The sequence below is a fragment of the Rhinopithecus roxellana genome, chromosome 10 (assembly GCF_007565055.1).
Source record: "Rhinopithecus roxellana isolate Shanxi Qingling chromosome 10, ASM756505v1, whole genome shotgun sequence".
Classification (NCBI taxonomy): domain Eukaryota; kingdom Metazoa; phylum Chordata; class Mammalia; order Primates; family Cercopithecidae; genus Rhinopithecus; species Rhinopithecus roxellana.
In genome coordinates this window covers 13,006,591-13,024,004 of record NC_044558.1, presented here as the reverse complement: position 1 = coordinate 13,024,004, position 17,414 = coordinate 13,006,591, and the positions used below count along the sequence as shown (strand labels likewise).

The 17,414-nt window shown below is 44.7% G+C and overlaps 1 long non-coding RNA gene across 1 annotated transcript; it reads right to left on the bottom strand.

The window, feature by feature from the left end:
* Nucleotides 1-9,769: 9,769 nt before the first annotated feature.
* On the bottom strand, nucleotides 9,770-15,466 carry LOC104668333. The gene is made up of 3 exons (XR_748805.2): nucleotides 15,373-15,466; nucleotides 13,675-13,725; nucleotides 9,770-10,907 (listed from the first exon to the last, which is right to left on the bottom strand). It is a non-coding gene; the product is annotated as an uncharacterized LOC104668333 (long non-coding RNA).
* Between the last annotated feature and the right edge of the window lie 1,948 nt (nucleotides 15,467-17,414).

The window sequence follows — 17,414 nt, the reverse complement described above, 5'->3', positions numbered from 1 at the left end:
GAGAACCACTTCCTTATTAAGCCCTGCCCCTGGCTCTTTAATTGAAGGAGGGGCTGATCTTTGCCCCTGTAATTTGACTCTAAAAGCAATTCTGTATCCATTACCTAGCACTCTTCCTGCCCTTTGGGATAACTACTTGGGTGTTCTGATACTTCTTTACTCTCCTTATCAGTTGTTATTAGTTGAACAAATGTTTACTGACCACCTAACATGGTACAGGTACTGTACACATATGTAATCTTTTTTTTTTTTTTTTTTTGAGACAGAGTTTTACTCTGTTACCCAGGCTAGAGTGCAGTGGTGCGATCTTGGCTCACTGCAACCTCCGCCTCCTGGGTTCAAGATATTCTGCTGTCTCAGCCTCCTGAGTTTCTGGGATTACAGGCTTGCACAAGCACGCCTGGCTAATTTTTGTATTTTTAGTAGAGACAGGGGTTTCGCCATGTTGGTCTCAAGCTCCTGGCCTCAGGTGGTCCGCCCTCCTCAGCCTCCCAAAGTGCTGGGATTACAGGCTTGAGCCACTGCGCCCGGCCCACATATTTAATCTTAACAACACTGAGAGGCAGGTGTTATGATTCCCATTGCACAGATGAGGAAACTGAGGCTCAGAGAGGTGAAGTATCTTGCTAGGGATCGCTATCAGTTGAGCTGATATCCAAATCATGGTCTTTCTGGCTTTACACTATATCATGTCACCTCTCCTACATGACTCAAAGATTGTATTCAAGTAGAACCACTGGAAAAGTGTTCAAAATGGAATCTAACCACAGCCATAGTAAAAAACCACAAAAACCCACTGAAAGGTCAAATGTCATAATTTTAGAGATGGAATTCCCTATTATATGAAGTGGGAAACAGTTACTTCTGATTTTATGCTCTATCCAGAGTCTTAAGTGAAATAGATATGTATGGCCACACTTGAGATCATAAACCCTGGACCGCTGGTCAAACTGTGACGATGAAGGAAGTGTGAATAGTGAAAGGGGAATTAATGCTATTTTTGTAAAAGTGGGGAAGAATGGGTCATTTTAATATTAGGCAAACAGAACCACAAGAGACAAACATGGTAGTTATGGGAAAGTTAGAGATTTACTAATTCAAGGTGAATTGTCACTAACAAACTAATATTTTTTGCACCAGTGTGGTCAATGTAGAGGGTATTAAAGAAATACTAAGAATGATTTTTCTCTTTTTATAAAAACTTGCCATCTTTTTTTGTGGGGGAGGGGGAATGATGAGATGTATTCACTGGAAACAATTCAAGAATAAACAGGGCCTGGCTCAGTGTCTCAAACCTGTAAGCTCAGCATTTTGGGAGGCTGAAGCGAGAGGATCACTTGAAGCCAGGAGTTTGAGACCAGCCTGGGCAACATAGTGATGAGATAAGAGTTCTTCAGGACTGGTTTGCAAGGTACAGGTCACAAAGACCCCACTGATAAAATGACATGTAGTAAAGCAGCAGCCCAAACCTACCAGAACCAAGATGTGATGAAAGCAACCTCCAGTCATCCCCACTGCTCATTACACGCCAATGATTACACACCATTACGCTGGTGTACTAGAAGACACTCACTCCTACAGCCCCACGGCAGTTTACAAATGTTATGGCAATGTCTGGAAGTTACCCTATATTGTCTGAAATGGGAGAAACCCTCAGTTTTGGGAACTCGCCACCGTTTTCCCAGAAAATTCACGAGGAATTCACTTTTGGTTTAGCATATGATCAAGAAATACCTGTACACTCAATCAAGCAGCTCATGCCACTGCTCTGCCTATGGAGTAGCCCCCGCTCTTTTTTTTTTTTTTTTTTTTTTTTTTGTCTTTTTGAGATGGAGTTTCGCTCTTGTTGCCCAGGCTGGAGTGCAATGGCGCAATCGTGGCTCACCGCAACCTCCGCCTCCCGGGTTCAAGCAATTCTCCTGCCTCAGCCTCCTGAGTAGCTTGGATTATAGGCATGCGCCACCATGCCTGGCTAATTTTGTATTTTTAGGCGAGATGGGGTTTCTCCATGTTGGTCAGGCTGTTCTGGAACTCCCGACCTCTGGTGATCCACCTGCCTCAGCCTCCCAAAGTGCTGGGATTACAGGCGTGAGCCACGGTGCCCGGCACCCCCCTTTTATTCCTTAACTTGCTTAGTACACTTGCTTTCATTTTGCTTTGTTGGCTCACTCTTGAATTCCTGTGGGAAGCCAAGAACCCATGTGGCCTCCCAGGCTGAACCCCAATTTTGGGATTTACCCTGTGATAGTGAGACCCCATCTCTTATTATTATTATTATTATTATTTTTTCATTAGCCAGGCATGACTCATACATGTAGTCCTAGCTACTCAGGGGGCTGAGGTGGGAGGATCACTGGAGACCAGGTGTTCAAGACCAGCTAGACAACGTATCATGGTGGCACATGCTTGTAGTCCTAGCTACTGGGTGGTCTGAGGCAGGAAGATTGCTTGAGCTCAGGAGAGCTAGGATCATGCTATTGTAGTTTAGCCTGGGTGACAGAGTAAGACCCTGTCTCAAAACAAGAAGAAAAACCCTGTCTCAAAACAAACAAACAAACAAACAAAACAAACAAACAATAAACCCACAAATGCATATAAGCTATAATAAAATCACATCACATAGTATGGACTACTGGAGTTCTGAGTTACATAACTAAACAATGTTGGTTGCAGAAACCATTTAGAATCCTGAAGAGTCTTGGTCACACACAGTGGCTCATACCTGCAATCCCAGCACTTTGGGAAGCTGAGGCAGGAGGACTGACTGTGTCCCGGAGTTTGAAACCAGCCTGGGTAACATGGCGAGACCCCATCACTACAAAAAAATTAAAAGTTAGCTGGGTGTGATGGAGCACACCTGTAGACTGAGCTACTCAGGAGACTGAGGTGGGAGGATTTCTTGAGCCCAGCAGGGGTCTAGGGGGTTGAGGCTGCAATGAGCCATGATCATAGCACTGCACTCGGCCTGGGTGACAGAGCCAGACCCTGTCTCAAAAAAAAAAAAAAAAAAATGTCCTGAAAGGTTTTGGCAAGGCAACTATTAACACAGGGAAGGGGCAAACCCCACATAGAAGCTGAGGAGAGCAACTGTCCACATCTCATTCAACTGTGCTATCTCCACACCTGACAAGTTGGCCACAGACACGTCACAACACGTTAGATATTAAACAGCAAAAACAAAAACCACTTTTCTCCCGATTCTAAACATAGACATGCTGTTGTAGAAAACTTGTAAAACAGGGTACATAATAAGGATTGCCATAATGCAGTCATTCAGTGCGAACTGCTGCTAAAAGTTTGGTGGACGTCTCTTCTTTTCTTTGAGAAAAAGCAAACACAGGACAAACTCTCTGCCCTCCCCCTCTCTATGAGGAAAGACAGGATGATGCTCTTTTTTCCTTCAGACAGAGTCTCGCTCTGTTCCTCAGGCTGGAGTGCAGTGGCACAATCTCGGCTCACTGCAACCTCTGCCTCCCAGGTCCAAGCTATTCTCCCACCTCAGCCTGCAGAGTAGCTGGAATTACAGGCATGTGCCACCACCGCCGGCTCATTTTTGGATTCTTTTTTTTTTTTTTTTTTTTTTTTTGAGACGGAGTCTTGCTCTGCCGCCCAGGCTGGAGTGCAGTGGCCGGATCTCAGCTCACTGCAAGCTCCGCCTCCCGGGTTCACGCCATTCTCCTGCCTCAGCCTCCCGAGTAGCTGGGACTACAGGCGCCCGCCTCGTCGCCCGGCTAGTTTTTTGTATTTTTTAGTAGAGACGGGGTTTCACCGTATTAGCCAGGATGGTCTGGATCTCCTGACCTCGTGATCCGCCCGTCTCGGCCTCCCAAAGTGCTGGGATTACAGGCTTGAGCCACCGCGCCCGGCCTGGATTCTTAATAAAGACAGGGTTTCACTATTTTGGCCAGACTGGTCTCCAACTCCTGAGCTCAAGATATTCGTCGGCCTCGGTCTCCCAAAAGTGCTGGGATTACAGGTGTGAGCCACCGCGCCCAGCCATCATAACTTCTAATATACTTATTTCATAAATAAAAATCTTTAGTGGCTGCATCATTCCAGTGAATGATAGCATTAAAAATATTCAGCCAGTGGAGAATCTCTTGAACCTGGGAGGCAGAGGTTGCAGTGAGCTGAGATCGTGCCACTGCACTCCAGCCTGGGTGACAGAGGGAGACTCAGTCTCCAAAACATAAAAATCAAAATCAAATAAAAGAAAATAATTCAGCCAGGCAATTATTTTTAAACGTTTTGTTTGTCGCCAGGCGCGGTGGCTTACGCCTGTAATCCCAGCACTTCGGGAGGCCGAGGCAGGCAGATCACTAGGTCAGGAGATTGAGACCATCCCGGCTAACACAGGGAAACCCTGTCTCTACTAAAAATACAAAAAATTAACTGGGTGTGGTGGTGGGTGCCTGTAGTCCCAGCTACCTGGGAGGCTGAGGCAGGAGAATAGTGTGAACCTGGGAGGCGGAAGTTGCAGTGAGCCGAGATCGTGCCACTGTACTCCAGCCTGGGCAACAGAGCGAGACTCTGCCTCAAAATAATAATAATAATATTAATGCTTTGTTTGTCTTCAGGTGCTTACTGTTACAAATAATGCTGCAGGGTATAGCTTTTCATCTTTGCTCACATTTTCTGTTGTTTCCTGAGAAATGATGCCTAAGAGTGGAATTATTTGGTGTGAATATTTTTGAAACTGTTATATATGCTTTCAATTCACTTTACTCTATGATTCTGGAATTGATTTATATAATCACTGGAAATATATCTTAGATAAAAATGCCTAAGAGTTTGAATAATATAGATAGAAAGCCCATCCTCAGGAAAACGTTGGATTTTTGCCCATCACTATGAGTAATAATATAAGACTTGAAAGGCCAGATGAGCAGATTTTAGAGTGGATACCAGATTATTTTGGGGCTATGACATTTGTCCTTGTTTTGATTTCAATGATGAAACTCAATGAAATAGGATCAGAGATGGAACGAAGCAACAAAAGGCTGTGACTGGTTGAAACGAAAGATTTGGGAAAAGGAGCAGAGGAGGAGAAGCACCATTCATTAAGAACATCTGTGAAGGGGTCAAGATGTCACCCCCCCGAAAAGTACACCACTTTAACCTTAAGATCATTTTGAGCTGAAGGCAATGAAGATTAAGCAGACACAAGAAAAACTCTCGGCCAGGCGCGGTGGCTCATCCCTGTAATCCCAGCACTTTGGGAGGCCGAGGTGGGTGGATCATCTGAGGTCAGGAGTTCAAGACCAGCCTGGCCAACATGGTGAAACCCCATCTCCATCTCAAAAAAAAAAAAAAAGAAAAAGAAAGAGAAACTCTCCGCTCCCCACGTTTCCCTAGCAGGGAGGACAGGAAGATTCTCAATCACTGGAGACAACTCTGGACTCTTAAGCAGCCCAGAGATGGCACTGGAGGAACCTACATAACCAACCTCACTACAGCAATCTTTATCTTCCATTACTTTCCCCATCTACTTACCTTCCCACAGTTTGCCACCTCCAGAAGCCTAAAGCTCTTTCCCTTTGTCTTGTCACTTTTTTTTTTTTTTTTTGAGATGGAGTCTCACTCTGTTGCCCAGCCTGGAGTGCAGTGGTGCGATCTCAGCTCACTGCAACCTCCGCCTCCCAGGTTCAAGTGATTCTCTTGCCTCAGCCTCCAGAGTAGCTGAGATTATAGGCACCTGTCACGGTGCCCAGCTAATTTTTGTATTTTTGTAGAGAGAGGGTTTCTCCATGTTGGCCAGGCTGGTCTCGAACTCCTGACTTCAAGCGATCCGCCTGCCTCGGCCTCCCAAAGTGCTGGGATTACAAACATGAGCCACCGCGCCCGGTGTGTCTTGACACTTCTTTACAAATTTATGTTTTTTTAAAAGGTGCTCTATAAGCCCAAGTTCTGACCACTCCTTTGAGTTACTCATCGTTGAGCAATGCTGTGTGTATGCAAGTGTTAATAATAAACTTCTGCTTGTTTTTCTTTTGTTAATCCCTTTTGTCAGTCTAATTTGCAGGGCCCCAGCCAAAAAACCTAGGAGGGTAGAGGAAAAATAAATTTTCTTCTCCCCATACCTGTAAGAAGATCCTCTAATTTGTGGTTTGAGTGAAGACAAAATAACAGAAGGACTGAAGTGATAGTGCTGTGTTGCAATAACTCGCCTGGCCAGAGACGAGATGGAAGATGTTCTTGGTCCAGAGATCACAGGGGCACCAAGGCAGGATGTAATTGTGATGGGAGATCTGACTTCCGTGACTTCCATGGAAGACTCCTGATAAACAAAGGTCATTTCGCACTTGAAGCTAATATCATCTCTCAAGTCAAAGGAAGCCACCGTGATAAACATTGTTCTATGCTTGCATTTGGCTGACAGAGGCACTGGTTGGTCTCATAGAAGCAATGGGAACCTTGGAGAAAGAATGTTCATCTCACTGTAAAACTGGAGATGGTTGAGAGAGAATTCTGAGCCTAGTTGGGCAAAATTTTTAGAGAAAAGATAGCCATGCTTTCATGGCCATGGCTCCAAAGAGGCCTAACAATAAAAGTTCTTATTTTACTGAGTCTATGGCAATTACTAACTCAGCTGTGCAGTAGGCACTACGGTTATGCCCATTTTACAGATGAAGAAATGGAGATACAAAAGAGTTAAGCAGGTGGGATATGGTGGCTCACGCCTGTAATCTCAGTGCTTTTGGGAAGCAGATTGCATGAGTCCAGGTGTTTGAGACTAGCCTGGGTAACATAGTGAGGTCCCATCTCCACAAAAAAAGAAAAAAAAAATCAAAAAAATTAGCCAGGCATGGTACTGCATGCCTGTAGTCACAACTACTCTGAAGGCTGAGGTGGGAGGCTCACTTGAGCCCAGGAGTTCAAGGCTGCAGTGATCAAACCACTGCACTCCAGCCTGGGTGACAGAACTGTCTCAAAAAAAAAAAAAAAAAAAAAAAAGGGCCACATATGGTGGCTCATGCCTGTAATCCCAGCACTTTGGGAGGCTGAAGCAGGTAGATCACCTGAGGTCAGGAGTTAGAGAACAGCCTGGCCAACATGGTGAAACTCCGTCTCTACTAAAAACACAAAAATTAGCCAAGCATGGTGGCACATGGCTGTAATCCCAGCTACTCAGCAGGAGGTTGAGGCAGGAGAATCGCTTGAACCCGGGAGGCAGAGGTTGCAGTGAGCCGACATCATGCCACTGCACTCCAACCTGGGCAACAAACAGAGACTCTGTCTCAAAAAAAAAAAAAAAAAAAAAAAAAAAGTCCGGGGACAGTGACTCATACCTGTAATCCCAGCACTGTGGGAGACCGAGGCGGGCAGATCACCTGAGGTCAAGAATTTGAGAACCGCCTGGTCAACATGGTGAAACCTCATCGATACTAAAAATACAAAAAAAAAAAAAAAAAAAAAAAAAAATAGCTGGCTGTGGTTGGCACGTGCCTGTAGTCCCAGCTGCTCGGGGAGGCTGAGGCAGGAGAATTGCTTGAACCCAGGAGGGGGAGGTTGCAGTGAGCCAAGATGGAGCCACTGTACTCCAGCCTGGGTGACAGAGAGACTCCATCTCAAAAAAAAAAAAAAGAAGAAGAAGAAAGAAAAGAAAAACAAAAAAAAGAGTTAAGTAAAATTGCCCAGGGTCGCACATGAGGCAAAGCTGGAATTTGAGGGACCCAGGCAGTCTGTCTTTAAAGCCCATGATGCTAACCACTAAACCTGACCGTCTTCTTCGCATGGTTCAGATGCAGCCCAGTTTGTTGATGCTCTTCACCTCTTTTCTGGATTTGCTATTACTGCTTTTTGACTTTGGTGTAGGGAAAAATGGAAAGATTTGCAATGGGCAAAGAGATTACTGGATATCCTTTCAATGGAATGTTAGTGCCTTTGGGGATTATCTGATTTTACAGAGATATGCCTATTTATTTGCTTTTGATTAGGCTATTTTACAACTCCTTAGAAACAAGTTAACAGATAGAAAACTGATAGTAATGCAAATAATTCCTTGCATATTAAAATGCAAATCGTCTCCTGTGGAATGCCATTGTTTATTGTCCTATAGATATTAACCAGTTTTTCCAGTTTTGCCTGCTTGTAAATATAGTTTGGTATTTCTTCTTCTTTTTTTTTTTTTTTGAGACGGAGTCTTGCTCTGTCACACAGGCTGGAGTGCAGAAGCGCAATCGCGGCTCACTGCAAGCTCTGCCTCCCAGGTTCACGCCATTCTCCTGCCTCAGCCTCCTGAGTAGCTGGGACTACAGGCGCCCACCACTGTGCCCGACTAATTTTTTGTATTTTTAGTAGAGGTGGGGTTTCACTGTGGTCTTGATCTCCTGACCTCGTGATCCGCCCGCCTCGGCCTCCCAAAGTGCTGGGATTACAGGCGTAAGCCACCGCGCCCGGCCTTATCTCAGTATTTCTTATCTGACTATAAATGTGTGGTAGTTGGAGTTTTCTCCTTTGAGTTGGTTTTAATATTTTGCTGGCTCAAGTTAAATGAGTTAAATAAAATATTTGCCACATGATCTTTTATGTCATGTGAGAGTCATGATTTTTCTCCTTAAAAAATAATCTTTAACATTGGTTAAATCACTTAACTTATCTGGATCTCAGGTGCCCTTCAGTCTCTTTGATTGCATGCTTAATTGATTGAGATGCATCTAGTTAGAGATCTCAAGGTTCTCTTACTGATTGTGTTTTGTTTTTGTTTTGAGATGGAGTTTCACTCTTGTCGCCCAGGCTGGAGTGCAGTGGTGAAATCTTGGCTCACTGCAACCTCTGAGGCCTTACAGGTTCAAGCGATTCTCCTACCTTAGCCTCCTGAGTAGCTGGGATTACAGGCGCCTACCACCACGCCCAGCTAACTTTTATATTTTTAGTAGGAACAGGGTTTCACCATGTTGGTCAGGCTGGTCTTGAACTCCTGACCTCAGGGGATCCACCCACCTCGGCCTCCCAAAGTGCTGGGATTACAAGAGCCGTGAGCCACCGTGCCCAGCCTATTGACTGTGTTTTAATCAATGGCTCAGTTATTTACAGATAATACAGGTAACAATAGAGCATAGGATTTAGGGCTCAGGCTCCTCAGGCACAGTCTTGGAGTCCAATTCCGCTTCTGCTTCTTACTATAGATGAGGGGTTTAGGGAGTGATCTGGAGAAAGGAGCAAAAAGGATGCTTGATTGCAAGGCTAAAAAGGAAGCTCTTGGATAAGCTCTCACTTTAAATGTTGACAAACAGTGCCCACAGGAGATGTTAAGGAAAAATTTCCTGTTGACACTTGTTAAAATGGTAAGGCAGATTTTATCCGGGATTAGTGTAGGGACCACTGCAGTAGGGTCTTGCAGTCAGGGAGAGAAGCTGGGTTAAACTCTGAATGCAGCACAGGCAAGTGGCGATTTGTAGCCTAGGAGTAAGGTGGGGTCAGTGGGTGGAAAATTACTGAGGAGAAACACTGGGAGTCAGGGGATTCTGGCTAAGCTGACCTGGTGCGATTCTTGCTGACGACCAGGCAGGGTGATCAGACATCGCCTGGGGGATGATGAGGGATGAGGAATTTGGTCAGATTTTGCAGGTGATCAGATATTGGGGGTGGGGGCATGCCCAAGGATGGTGCCTAACTGGGCTCAGAGGAGCCTGACTAAAGTTTGGTCAGGGACACAGTCTTTGTCAGTAGCTATGAAAACACAAATATGAAAGCGTGTAATAGGCCTGGAATAAGAGCACTGGACTGATCGGAGCTTCTTGAAAATGTTAATGACAGAAGAAGGGACTTTTCTCAACAACAGAAGGCAGAGACAAGGCAGAACCGCTCTGAGTCCATTTGACTTCTGTCTTCTCTACCAAGGAAAACAGTCTGAGTTGGAAATGACTGAGAGAAGTTGAAGCTTTCTGCCTGTGAGGAGAGGACACAGGTGGGTTTTGCACCTGTAAGTGAATCTCAGGCCCAGAGTAGGGAGACCTAGGGCCAATCACTGAGTGGTAGCCGAGGACTGCAGGTGGCTTGCACTGTTTCAGCAAGTTGGCGGGTCTCAGAAACCCTGCACTGACGTTAATTCTTGCAAAATCGGAAACTGAGTTATTAAATGGATGATTTATGAACCATTAGAATGGTGAGTTTCTTGTGTTGCTGGAGAGTAGGTCAGCACAAAGGAATCCCATCTCCCACGGATCAGGGGTGTCTTTGATGAAGTGCACGTTCACTCTAGCAAGGCTTCTGACAAAGACCTCCTGAGATGCATGTGAACGAGGTGAATTGCTGGCTACATGAAACTGTTATTATAAAACTTTTCAGATGGTTTCCCACGTATAGGTACTTGAATTGTGCGTTGATGGAATGAAAGCCGTGAACTTTCTGGATTGTTTACTTTTCCATCTCCTCTCTTTCCTAGATGTGTGAGTGGGAGCAAATTGTTCAACCTCTCCAGCCCTCAATATTTTGTGAAAAATGTCTCAATGTCTAACTGTTTGTGACTCTATGAGTAATCGGTTCATACACACCTGGAGGGATGTCATTTTCCTCTGAATTCTCTCCCTGATTCTGTTTCATCATTTTTCTTTTTTTTTTTTTTGAGATGGAGTCTTGCTCTGTCGCCCAGGCTGGAGTGCAGTGGCACAATCTCGGGTTGCTACAAACTCTACCTCCTGGGTTCAAGCGATTCTTCTGACTCAGCCTCCCGAGTAGCTGGGACTACAGGCGCGTGCCACCACACCTGGCTAATTTTGTATTTTTAGTAGAGACGGGGTTTTACCACGTTGGCCAGGCTGGTCTCGACCTCCTGACCTCGTGATCCACCCACCTCGGCCTCCCAAAGTGCTGGGATTACAGGCGTGAGCCACCGTGCCCGGCCCGTTTCTTCATTTTTCATGATTGACTTAGATAATAACGAATGTGTAGAAGATGTGAGGATGCTGGAGAGAATATAGATAAAAGTTCAGGCCCTGGAGTCAGATAATCCTAGGTATGAGTCTTGCGTCAATCCCTTCCTAATTGGATTTTTTTTTCTTTTTTTTTTGAGATGGAGTCTCACTCTGTCACCCAGGCTGGAATGCAGTGGCACAATCTCGGCTCACTGCAACCTCCACTTCCTGGGTCCAAGCAATTCTCCTGCCTCAGCCTCCCAAGTAGCTGTGATTACAGGCATGCGCCACCACGCCTGGCTAATTTTTTGTATTTTTAGTATATATGGGGTTTCTCCGTGTTGGCTAGGCTGGTATCGAACTCCTGACTTCAGGTGATCCACCCATCTTGGCCTTCCAAAGTGCTGGGATTACAGGCATGAGCTACCGCACCCAGCCCCTAATTGGATTTTGAGCAAGCTTCTTAACTTCACTAGACTTGGTTTCCTATCCTATTAAGTGAGAATAATAATAATATTGAATTTTGTATAAAGACTAAATGATTATATAAGGTATTATATTAAAAAAACAAACACGTAGCAGGGTGTCTGGCACAAAGTCACGGCCCCCATAACTGTCAACTGTTTTTGTTTATGTTATTACTAAGCTGGGAGAGGTGACATTAGGTAACATATGTTTTAAAATTATTGTAGGGTGAAACTATGAGCTAAAACCTAGAATTTTATAGGGTTCAATGTAAAACCCAACATTTAGGTTGAACTGATCAGCTGCACCTGAACAGAATGGGAGAGACCTGGCTTAAGAGTGGCTCATGTCAAAGGCATTTAGAGATTTTTAGGTGATTGTCAGCTCCACTTCAATCATCAGTATGTGGTTCCAAGGAAGCCAATGTTGTCTGAGGTTGAGTTAATGCGAATGCAAAATAAGTTATAGTGCTGGCCAGGCGCGGTGGCTTACGCCTGTAATCCCAGCACTTTGGGAGGCCAAGGAGGGTGGATCACCTGAGGTTGAAATTTCGAGACCAGCCTAACCAACATGCAGAAACCCCATCTCTACTAAAAATACAAAATTAGTCGGGTGTGGTGGCGCATGCCTGTAATCCCAGCTACTAGGGAGGCTGAGGCAGGAGAATTGCTCGAACCCAGGAGGTGGAGGTTGTGGCAAGCCGAGATTGCGCCACTGCACTCCAGCCTGGGCAATAAGAGTGAAACTTCGTCTCAAAAAAAGAAAAAGAAGAAAAAGTTATAGTGCCATTGTAACCTTGTACTGGTGTAGACTGTGTCCCCTGAGCTGTGTTCAGCCCTGCCCTTGTGTTTTTTGAGGAAGAAAAGCAGGCAGTGAGACTACTTGCCTTCAAATCCCAACTCTGCTCTTAGATTAGCGCTAATAACTTGGGCAAGTTATTTAAACTTTCTGTGCCTCTGCTTTCTAATTTGTAAAATGAGAATAATAAAAATTGTATCCATCTCACAGGGCTGCTATGAGGATTCAGTGGGATGTAAATGTAAATATGTAAGGTGTTTCCAAAGGTGTTTGACTCACTGACATGCCAGAGAAATGGTGGTAGTAATGCTGGTGGTACCATCATCATCGTCATTCTAAGGACATTGTCTGTGTCCTTAGACACGTGTCCCGAGGGACCTGATCAGAATGGTGATGGGTGCTGCATCAGTGAGACAAGAATAATGAATTCATGAACCCTCTTGCTCCCCTACTACCCCTGCCCCAAACACACTCCCTTGATATAGGCAGGCTTCTCACTTTCAGGCTTTGGCGTAAGTTGGAGTGCTCAGACATATATTCCTTTTGGTCTCTATCACTAAACTTTAGAAATCATCTCGTTCAGGGCCCTCATTTTAGATATGGTCAAGAAGCTAAGAAACCAAAGTCCTGATCCTGCAATCCCACTTCTGGGTATTGATCCAAAGGCGTTAAAATCAGTATGTTGAAGAGACAGCTGAACTCCCATGTTCATTGCAACGTGATTTACAATAGCCAAGATATGGAATCAATCTAGGTGTCCATCAACAGATGAATGAATAGAGAAAATGTGGTATATATACACAATAGAATACTATGCAGCCCTAAATAGGGGTGAAATCTGTGATTTGGGACAAGATGGATGAATGTGGAGGACATTACGCTAAGTGAAATAAGCCAGGCACAGAAAGACAAGTATTGCATGATCTCATTCATGGGTGGAATCTGAGAAAGTTGATCTCATAGAAGTCAAGAGTACAATGGTGGTTCCCAGGGACTGGGGGTGGAGGGATGGTTGGGAAAAGCAGAGAGGTTGGTCAAAGGCTACACAGTTTCAGTTAGACAAGAGGAATAAGCTTTACTGATCAATTGCACAGCATGGTAACGATAGTAAGTAATAATGTATTCTACATTTCAAAATTGCTAAAAGTAGATTTTAAATGTTTCTACTGCAAAAAATAGTAAGTTTGTGAGGTGATGGGTTTGCTAATTAGCCTGATTTAATCATTCCACATTGTAAACCTATATCAAAACATCAAATTGTACTCCATAAACATGTATTATTACTACTTGTTAATGAAAAATAAAAGTAAAATGAAAAACAAAGGAAAAAGAAAAAAACCTCAAAAAAGAAAAAGAAAACAAGGTCCTCAGCCCTGTCCCGTTTTCTATCCACTCACCACCCACCTCCTTCTCACATCTGATTGCTGAAGTCTTTCCAACTCCAACTCAATTCCACTCCTTCTTAGAGCCTTTCCAGCCCCTCCAAGGTGAGCTGGGCTACTCTTTCCCCATGCCTACACCATCGTCAGTTGTGCGTAGCTATTACAGTACTTACAGTCTTTGTTTTAGTGTCCATCGTCTATGCCTCTGTCTTCACCCTGCTTGCCTAAAGAGCAAGGAGATAATATTCACTTTAGAGTCCCACTTGGTACAAGCATGGTGTTTTGCATATATTAGACCATCATGAAACGCTCATTGAATTGGGTATTAAGATTGTGTCATGTGGACTATTTATCTTAGAAGAGAGAAGATTTAGGAGGAATGGAATGGACTCTCATGGAAGGATTCGATTCAGCTACCTAGTGCCAGAGAGCAGACTGGGGACCAGCGGCTGAAAGTCACCAGGGGGTAAATTTGATCTGGCTGTGTGGGGCGGATTCTTCCCAGTGACAACCATTTAACGGGGAGATGGGTGCCTCATGAGAGGTGAGTCAAGGTTATTCAAGCAGAGGCAGGATGGCCACCGTCAGGAATGGGGTAGAGGGGAACCCTGGGGATTCCCTGTTTATTAGCTGAGTTTCAATATCACTAGAAACCTCGGTGATGTTTTAGGTTCACATGTAGCTACAGGCTACAGCAGCTGCATGGGGCACCTGATACGCTATCAGGGTTGAGATAGGCCCAGCACTGCCCAATAGACCTGAGTCTCGCTTAGGTTTATTCTTGGCTCCTGCTAGTCTAGTCTGCAAGAAGCTGTACTCACAAAAGGCCAGCTCCTTTACCCACCATCTCCATTTCTTAACCCCTCCCTCAATCTTAGACATCCTGCTCACTGCTGTCTGGTGGCCCTATGAGGTCAATTTCATGCTGAACTTTACTGTAGTGAAAAGTCCTGAGTTTCATCTAAAAGCATTTGACGTGTCTCAAGTTAAATTCTAAAACCTTTCAGTTTAGCTTAGGTTTATGGTGCTATTCAATCCTTATCAAGCACTTCCCCCAAAACGTCCTAAATCCATCTCTTATGTAAGCTTCCACAGGCTGCGTGAGGCCCAGGATGGCTTTGAATGTGGCCCAACACAAATTCATAAACTTCCTTACAACATTATGAGATTTATGCACGGCCATTCTTTTTTCTTTTTTACTTTTTTTCTTTTCTTTTCTTTTCTTTTTAGCTCATCAGCTATTATTAGTGTTAGTGTGTTTTATGCGTGGCCCAAGACAATTTTTCTTCCAGTGTGGCCCAGGGAAGGCAGAAGATTGGACACCCCTGTAAATAGGCTGTTACACTCGAAGCTATAGTTTTCGTAGTTCTTCTGCCCATTCTATTTCCTTCTCAAATTATGGGTCTCACGATTCCTTTTCAGTTTGGGTCCCAGATCTACTCCTATAAGCTTCTGGCTAAAACCTTTCTGTTTTGCAGACTCCTCACTAATGAGAAGGTCCCCCTTGGCATTTTGCTCTTAGGATCTGGTTTTCTATATTTTTGAGGCTCTTTCAAGAGTCCGGTCCAGCCTTTGCATGCCAGGGCATTGGTCATGACCTCCTATTGAACCCCACCTCCTCCCAAGTCCATCTAGGTCTCTTTACAACACAGTTTTGCTCCCCTACCCTTGGCCCTGAGTGTTTCTGACACCTGGCCTCATTCCTAAGGTTCTTGCTCAGGGGGGTCAGTAGAATATCTGCCATATATCAACCTGATAAATGGATTGTCTCCCAAGTATCTTCCTTCACACATTAAACTTTAGGACATGTCAAACTTAAGAGCGGACTCTATTTCAAAAGCATGTTTATAAGGAACTTATGTAGCACTCACATTTTCCCCGTGCATATATAACATTCTTCTAGGTGGTTAGTTCTGCCAGGCGAGTCCAGGGGAGCCCATTTAGCCTCTAGGATGAAGTGAAAGCACTGGAACTTTAGAATCTTTGGGAGTAATAATAGTGGGATAGAATACAACTACAGTGTAGAACAGTGTTTCTACGGGAAACTATTTTCAGAGTTCCGCCTTGGATTGCTGGGATTCCTTTTTTTAGATGGAGTATCGCTCTATCGCCCAGGTTGGAGTGCAGTGGTGCGATCTCAGCTCACTGCAACCTCTGCCTCCTGAGTTCAAGCGATTCTCTTGCTTCAGCCTCCTCAGTAGCTGGGGCTACAGGCGCTCGCCACTAGGTTCGGCTCCTTTTTGTATTTTTAGTAGAGACGGGTTTTCACCATGTTGCCAGGTTGGTCTCAAACTCCTGACCTCATGATCCACCTGCCTTGGCCTCCCAGAGTGTTGGGATTATAGGCGTGAGCCACCGTGCCTGGCGCTGGGATTCCTTTAACTGTCTGCAATGAGACTGGGCAGCCCCCTACCCCCTATTAAAAGAAAAGAAAAAAACACACCCCGCAATGTATTGAGGAATCACTGCATACCGGGCAGTGCAAACTCATTATCAGTCATGTCGCTTCATCCTCACATGAACTCTGTGAGCTGGGCACGGCTGATATCCATATTTTACTAATAAAGATATGGAGGCTAAGAGACCGCTCTCGATGGCTTTCGACAGGGATTCTCATAACATAAAGTCTGGGTGGGTGCTAGGAAAAGAATAAGGAGTCTAGAAAATTGAAAAGGTGAGCAGAGAGTCAGAGATTACGCAGAAGATGGAATAAAGATTGGGGCAGAGGCAGCCTAGCTCAGGGTAGGACATTTTTAGACATTATAGAGAGTCGACCCTTGAACAAGACAAATTTGAACTGCACAGGTTCACTTATACACAGGTTTTTTCCAATAAAATCTACACTGAGTGTGCCTGCCTCTCCTGCCTTTCTTTCCACTTCCTCTGCCTCTTCTGCCTCTGCCACCCAGAGACAGCAAGAACAACCCCTCACCTTCCTCCTCCGCAGCCTACTCAGTGTGAAGACAATAAAGAGGAAAACCTTCACGAAGCTCTGCTTGTGCTCAACGAAGAGGAAATCTTTTTCTTCCTCATGATTTTCTTAATAACATTTTTCTTTTCTTTGGTTTACTTTATTGTAAGAATAGGTCGTATATTTCATACACGAAATATGAGTTAACTGACTATGTTATCAGTAAGGCTTCCCGGTCAACAGTAGGCTCTTGGTAGTTAAGTTCAGTAGAATATTGGGCAGACATCAGCCTGACTCCTTTTTTGGGAATCAAAAGTTATACACGGATTTTTGACGACGTGGGGGTCAGCATCCCTCACTCCACATTGTTCAAGGGTCAGCTGTGTTCCCTTCCCCGTGACCTGTCTTTTGGCAAAGGGAAACTCAGATCCTGTTGTAGGGTCTTTGAAACAATGGACAATGGCCACAGTGGCCCATGAGAGGGAAAAATATTTACATGGCAGTGCGGGGGATTCAGTTCCCACAAATAGGAGATTTCCAAGGAGTTCCACAACACACACACAGAGATACACACACACAGAGACACACCCAGACACCCACAGACACACACACACAGATATACACACAGAGACACACCCAGACACCCACAGACACACACACACAGATACACACACAGAGACACACATGCAGACACACACAGACATACACATACACAGACACACACACAGATACACAAACACACACAGAGACACACACACAGATACACAGACACACACAGAGACACACACACAGAGACACATACACACACAGAGACACACACAGGCACACACACACAGATACACAGACACAGAGACACACACAGATACACAGACACACACACAGGCACACAGACACAGACACACACACACAGGCACACACACACAGATACACAGACACACACAGAGACACACACACAGAGACACATACACACACAGAGACACACACAGGCACACACACACAGAT